Below are 8,009 nucleotides of genomic sequence, written 5' to 3' on the forward strand. Positions count from 1 at the left end.
CTGATAGCAATTGGACCATTACTTTAGAAGATTTTATATCTGCAATTCAGAGAGAAACCTGACCTATGTCAATTTTTTGCTGAGCAATATATACTTGATTTGAGAGGTAGCTGTGTTGACCCATTGCTAAGTTCATATACAAGAGTATTTATGCCAGGACGCAGAAAATAGTTCTATCATTTACAATGGCTAGTTTGTTCAATTTTTATGTATATTATTATTGTAATTGGAAGTTGTGCATGTTCTGCTGAATACAGCCATTTCAGTTTTTATAGATAATGTCTAAGTGAAGTGTCAAAAATGAGAACTTTGAACGGGACCATACCTTTTTCCATCACAGCACAATGTTAATATATATGTCGCTATTTCTAAGGTGCCAGAAAGCTGTAGTAACGATTAGCTACTATGGCATAATGGTGTGAGAACAGTTGTGATGGTGACAATGCGTGTTGTTGACATTAGTAAATTCTATAGTTAATTTCAAAGTATACTTGGACTGTGGGATCAACTTGGCCATAACATGCTCTATCGAGTACAACTTTCCCACGGTAAAATATGTCAAAATGTGGTTACCGTATTAATTGACATTGGCGGGTGGGTATGTTACGCCACTTTGCTTTCAACATTCATAAAGGGGTGTAGGAGAAAAGTTGACTCAGTGTTTTTAAGATAACAAAGGAGAGACAGCGCATTAGTAGCCGACTCCTCTATCACTGACGGGTTTTCAATATGGCCCTGTTACCAAGTCACCCAAATCTATTCTAATGGCACTGTGCTACCTGTACCCATGTCTTCTCCCCCAGCTCAAGCACAACTTGTATCAATGTCAGCTCTATCACTACCAACTATTCACAACTATGTAACTCCAAGTAAGCTAGCTAACTGTTTAATACAGCTACTACATGTAGAGCACTAACGAACTAAACTAACTTAACAATAATTTGTAACTTTTATATTACAAAATCCATACACTTTTATTGATAGAAAATTTGTCAACTATTTTTATAAGCAACAGTTACTAAATCATCACTGTTTTTATTTCTTTCACAGCAAATGTTGATGGTCTACGTCAAACTGCATTCATTCAACAAATGCTTCCAAGTCATCAATTATCTGTAGTCCATCCAACCAACATGATATAAGACCAAGTAAGTTAGACTGCTAATCTCTGATATAATATTGAAAGTTGCAAGATACAAGTTTATGTATATTTCCTATGAAGCTTACAGTTATCTTTCTTGTACTATTGTCAACAATTATGCATAAGAAGAATAATAGTACTTATTGTTTGACTTCATTTTTTAGTCAACCAGTACCTGAAAAATATGAACTGAAAGTAAATAAGTTAACTCGTGGAGGCTATGAGAAAGTATTTAAGAGAATCGTGAAGATTGTACTGTTGTTGTACTTCATGCAAAAGTAGCACAAAAATCATATGGAAATGAAAAGAGGTAAAATTTTTAAATTTAATTTCTATGTGAACTATGTATGGAATGATTTGATTTAACTGGTTTAGTTAATTAGCTTTATTAGTAAGGTACCTTTATTATAAAAGGAGTACAGACTTTCAATACTAAAGGTCATAAATAAACCAATCAATTTATATAGTACAACAGTCAATCCCCAGTAGAAATGTTAATTAGGATATACTAAATATATTATTACTATATATTACTATGTATTACAATACTATGTATTATACTACATATACTATATATTACTATATATTACTATATATTACTATGTATTACTATATATTTCTCTTATTCCCTTAGATTCTTTTGTCCACCTCCTAGTTTGTATCTTGTTGGTAAAGGATGGGAATCAAGGAGGAAAGATAATGAGAGAAAAAAAATCAGAAGGTGTTCAGACATCATCTAGTGGACCTGATGTGTTTTAAATAAACCATGTTGTTTTGTTGGCATCGGCAATCATGATCAGGACATGCAACATTTATCATTAGAAGACAAGGTAAGAATGATATACCATATATATGTGTGTTTACATTTGTGTTGTGGTTTAAGGGATACAAGCAAATTTCTCAAATAGCTTTAATTCTACTTTAACTTTCACTTTACCTAAAAACACTTTAAGGATTTACTTGGCAAGTCGTTTGTATTCCTTTCATTTTTCAATTTTCCACATCCTTTTTACAACATTTCGTCTACATATTGGGACAACTGAATTGCTTGCCAAGTTTTTATAATACTATGCAAGGTTACGAGTGGTCAGGGGAGTGTTTATCTCATAGTACATTCTACAAAACAGATATTAGTGACAAGTGTATACACCCTAGTCATAGTATTAATATAATAATGATGTGGGATCAACTTTTAAAGTATGATCTTGTTTAATATTGACTGTTCATTATTATATCTCTCTGTAGAGTTACTGTATAGCAAAAACACTTTATATTTCTGACACAGACAAGAGAAAGCATTTTCAGTTAAACTGCAAGGTGAGTTATAATATATTAATAATGATTAGTAAACATGTATATATGTAATTAAATTAGGTATATAGTATGGTGGTGATGGGCGTGATATGGGTACATTTTTATCACAACGTATCAAAGTTATCTCTAAACCATCAAAGAAGAAACAATCTCTCAAGAATCCTGAATGTAAGGATATATATTATACATAAACAGGGACTACACTGAGATATACCCACAATGAATTATTTTAAAAGACTTTTTTACATCAAGCCTCTCTCATTAGTGACTAACATCATATGATGCATTCCCTTTGAATAAATGGTCTTTAAGTATTATGTAGAGACATTGTTCTTCATTCTTTATTAATTGCTCTTCCTTTTTTCTTTATAGTGTGTATTCCGTCTGGTTCATATGTGGCTTTTGTTTAATAGATTAAGAAGCCAAACTGTCAGTACTAGATATTTACATGTTGAAGGCAATAACTTTCACGCTAGCTCACAACAATGGGGTGCCTTCACTATTCATCTCGGTATGTAGTATTACAGTAGTTGCATTTAGTATATAGTAGAATAGATATAATTCTATACACACAATGGAATAAAACATGAACAATAGAATGGTACCTATAAACAGAATGCTTGTATATACAAAGTCCATGTGCTCATTATAATAACAGTTAATATTGATCTGATATTATACCAGCTCTATTTTAACAATCCATATTGCAACATATTGTCATAATGACTTTTTCTACTAACTGTGACTATATAGTTGACAACATTCACTCATTTTTACTACTATTCAAATATCTGTTACTAGACCTGGCTTTTACATTTTTTTATATTGCCTAAATATTATTTTAACAATTCTTTTATTGTCTTTTTTTATATGTAGTTGATGAAAATGAAGCTGAAAGTGAGGAGTTCACTGTACATGAAGGATACATCAAAATATGGTAGCACTGTAAAACTAGTCTGTTCAACAACGGGGATGGCCCTACCTAGATTAGTAATTAGAAAAGTAGACAAGCAGACAGTCCAATTAGATGCTGATGACCCTGTATCACAATTACATAAGGTTAGTTCATCCACAAATGCTAAGATATACTACTATTGAAACACTTTGCCTTTTAAGTCTGAGTAATATCCACTGCACTACACCTATCGGATATCTTTTTGGTGTGTTTAGCTAATGTGGTTTCACTTTACAGGTTGCATTTTACATGAAAGACACTGAACGTATGTATCTCTGTCTATCACAAGATCGTATTATACAATTTCAAGCTACCCAGTGTCCGGGAGAACCTAACAGAGAAATGATCAATGATGGTGCTTCATGGACCATCATCAGCACAGGTAATGATCAATATGTCAATAACGTTCATAAGTCATCTTGTTAAAGTTGGCACTGATAACATATGTAGTAGCAATGAATTGTTATTTTTAGAGACTTTCACTTTACCAAACCAATCATAGAAATAGTACTTTCTGTCTGGAAGTACTACAATTTTCCCTTGCTAATAACATCTTGTATATTTGAATTGTATTAAGGTATCCTTCTAACATGTTTTGTATTAGATTTCCTTCACAACATTGTCTATTGAGATACATATACAAAACATTATTATTTCCTTTATTACAGATAAAGCTGAGTAACATTCAGTGGAGGGTATAGGGACCAGTAACAGGACCAGTTACTCCAATACCTATTGTTAAAGATGTCAGACTAATAGGGGAGATGATCTACAAATGTTAGAACTACAAGGAGAAGGATTTACACCTGACATGAGAGTATGGTTTGCTGACTTAGAAGCTGACACTATGTACAGGTACCCATTTTGTAACAATATCAATTGGAAAACTGCACTTAGTAAAGAAAAAAAATTAAGTGGACGCTTGCATATATAATTATTAGTTGCTATATGGCTATTTCATACAGGATGTCCACCAAAGTAGGTATCTAATGGCAGATAATTCTCAGTACTACGTTTGTAAACATCCTGTACAAACTGACCATATTATATTATGTAATCATTCATAAGTATTTATCCAAATCTTTCCCCACAATACATGTAAGTGGTTGTTTTCCCAAACTATAATTGTTTCTACCCTTGTTGTTTGTGTCTAGTATTAGATTCACATGATATTATTTCATTTGTTATTATAGGAGTGCAGAGTGTGTTTAATGGCCGTTGTACCAAGTTTAGACCAACTTGGAGATGGATTGGTACAGAAAGATGACTCAATACGTGTACCATTGTTTATTGTACGAATTGAGGAATTATTTATAATACAGGTATGTATATGTATTGAACCACTTAGTGATAAATTAGTAATACAATCTGTGGTATCTAAGTGATCCAAATAAATCCCTTTGTGTATTATACTATGCATATTATTACCATACTAAAATGTGATACGGTAGAGTGAGATGAAGTTATGATACCATTAGTAGAAATGTAGATGAGTAAACTTTGTATTGTAGGATGAAGGAAGATGACTTACTTACTCATTTGTAATTACTGTAAGCTATCAATGAGAAAGGATTTTATTCTATATTTTTTTATTCTTGACAGATACAAACTTTACATTCTCTTGTACTCAATTACCAATGCCCCCTACTAGAAAGAATCACATGAATGGTACCTTACCTCCTCCATCACATATGTCTTCTGAACTGATGAATCCTGCCTCGCTAAGCTTCACCTCTTATCTCTCCATCTTTACCACAAGCTCACTTTTTGTCAACTCTTCAATAGTATCATCAAGTCCTGCTGCTACAACACATATTAATGTCCAGTCTAGTTTCTGTCATCCTCTTAATACTCAATCTATCAAACTAAATCCTGGACTTTTCCAGGACATGCATAATGGTACATCACATTATGATATTCATCCTCCTCCATTAACTACAACTTTTACTCAACACTCTTTACATGGACATACACATAGACAGTATAGTAATGGTATTGGACAACAAGACAATGTGTCACATAGACATAGAAAAGTGTTAACTTCCACCTGTACTCTCTCCATACTCCTATATTAACAGCAGAATAATAAATACTTTTTTGGATAATTTAATTTACTTTTTGATATTTGTTGTAAAATTATTTTATATTTTTTAAAAATTGATATTATAACAATAAATATTAATAATTTAGTAGGGTGGAGCACACTTTTAATAACTATTACTTAGTGTGACGTCATATCCTAATTACGACATAATTATTACTGCCTCGCCCAGTTTGTTTTGTGGAAGCCAAGAAGTGAAAGAGAGGAGGAAAGTGGGCATAGTTTTTCTACGACAATGTCGACTGTAGAAAGTAAGATTAACTACTTTTTTGGACTTATAATGTGTGTAATTTCATTGGATGTTGTAAGTTATCTTATAATATTTAGAATATTAGTCTATTTATTGAAGGATAGTGTTGTTTTTCACAAGTTGTTCTATTCTCATATAAATACCCTTTACTAAAAGCGTACTTTGCTAACAAAAGCCTTATCTAATGCTTGTTATAACATTAATTTATCAGACTCTTGTTTAGTAAATCAAATAGCTTTTTCTTGAACTTGTTATGTGTGTGTGTGTGTTGTATTTACTACCACACCCCTAATAAGAAAGAGTAATTATAGTACCAAACTGTATTAATAACATTTGGAAAGTTTGAGTTACACGAGTTATACATTGTGTAGACTTACTAGACAACCTGTCAGTTAATAGTCTATTGTCCGAGTAGACTAGTTCTTAATACAGCTGGCATATGTTTGATATTGTTTGTAGCTTAGTTTTAGCTTTTCTCTCTATCCCTCCCTCCCTCTCTCTCTCCCTCTTCCTCTCTCTCTTCCTCCTCCCTCTCTCTCTCTCCCTCTCTTCCCAACCCCTAATATTCTTCTCTTTGTAGAAAAAACAAAGGAATTAAAACAATTTGGTAAGTTTTGTAAACTATTAAATTCAGCTTTATTAATTTTGGTGAGGATATGTTTTAAATGGTGTAGACCAGTTGCTAGTACAATAATAAAATTATCACTTTACTTTTCAGGAAGTAAAGAAAAGCAATACATTCAATGACTTCTATACATTTTGTAGTTTTATTTTGGCATATGAAGAACAAGTGGTAAGTATACACATATTAGAATGGTTACTGACTGACACTGTGTTACATGTACTGTGTGATTGTTGATATAGAGCTTGAGGTGATATAATTATAATGTCATTGGACTTTGACAACCCTTTCCTTCTAACTAAATTTTTATCACTATTGATCTTAAATAGTGTGTGTGTTCCATTCTCATTGTTTTCTATAGTTTTACTCTGTTCAATGTGTTTTACTTGAAGGATCTTTTAACACACGGGATATACATATGATGTTATATTTTACTACTGAGCTTTGATTTATTAGAATTATTAGTGGGATATAAGTCAAATAGTATTTACTAAAATGACAATTTAATGTAAATACTATAATTTATAAATTTGTGAAAGTATTGTGTATCATTCATTTGTTAAATGTAACTTGACTAAATGACCAAACTCACATATTCTTTTTGTCTCATATAGGCATCTGGTGGTTCATTGACTTAGGTGGACTACTTGCTAGTGAAGGAGCAAAGAGTGGACTAGGGTCAGCTGGAGAAAGTAATTGTAACACATCATCAAGTAGTGACAGTGATTCAAGTGATAATGAAAGTAAAAACACTAAAAAAAGAAAAGCCACACCATACAATGTACCGTGAAGAGGGTAGCGAGTCGTCATCAGATTCGTCTGACCAAGAACTGAATATTCATCAGGTACAATCTGTTACTTGTTGTCTGTACTTGCTCTTATCTCTCCTTATAATAGTAATTTGAAATACATTAAATGTGCTATTGCTACTACAATGTACTATGTTTTTGCTATCTTTGTAGATGATGAGTCGTGGAACTTGGTCACATGTTTCTGTGGTCGTCCCTTTGCTGGGTCCTATGATAGAATGTTCTCAGTGTTAACATGGATACACCTATTCTGTGCAAAAAATAAGAAAGGACAATGTACCTGAGGTCTTTATGTGTCATTGTGCAAGAAAAAAAATAAAATGCTAAGAAAAGAAAACTATAAATTTACTATACATTCCATTTTATTGTCTATAAACACCCAGTTTTACCATTTTAATCCATTATCTGATTCAGTTCTACAATCTATATTGTCTGTACATAATATATAGCAGTCATTAGATTTCTACATCTTTCTTATGTTTGCTATTGAAATGAACTAAACTATTCACTACTTTTAACTACTAACACACAAAGAAGTGCATGTACATCAAGAAATTATCTGAGCAGTATAAATTATAATTCATTGCTACACAATTATGTAATAATGACTTAGCCTGGGTGGATCTAGTATACAGCAATGCTAGCTTATGTACCAATAGTGACCAAAAGGCTTACAAATGAAGCAACAGATTCATCTGATTTTATATACATGGATGGCATACAAAGCAATGAAGAACAGTGATATGATTGAAGATGATGAATTAATGGTGAAGGGACAATTCAATAAAATATGGATAAATCAAATGATGAACGGAGA

General features: G+C 32.2%; 1 pseudogene; it reads left to right on the top strand.

Annotated features, from left to right (window-relative positions):
* The first annotated feature begins 1,361 nt into the window (after positions 1–1,361).
* Positions 1,362–7,173, top strand: LOC121391069 (annotated as a pseudogene).
* The last annotated feature ends 836 nt before the right edge of the window (positions 7,174–8,009 follow it).

This window comes from Gigantopelta aegis, unplaced genomic scaffold (genome assembly GCF_016097555.1).
Source record: "Gigantopelta aegis isolate Gae_Host unplaced genomic scaffold, Gae_host_genome ctg1588_pilon_pilon, whole genome shotgun sequence".
Lineage (NCBI taxonomy): Eukaryota > Metazoa > Mollusca > Gastropoda > Neomphalida > Peltospiridae > Gigantopelta > Gigantopelta aegis.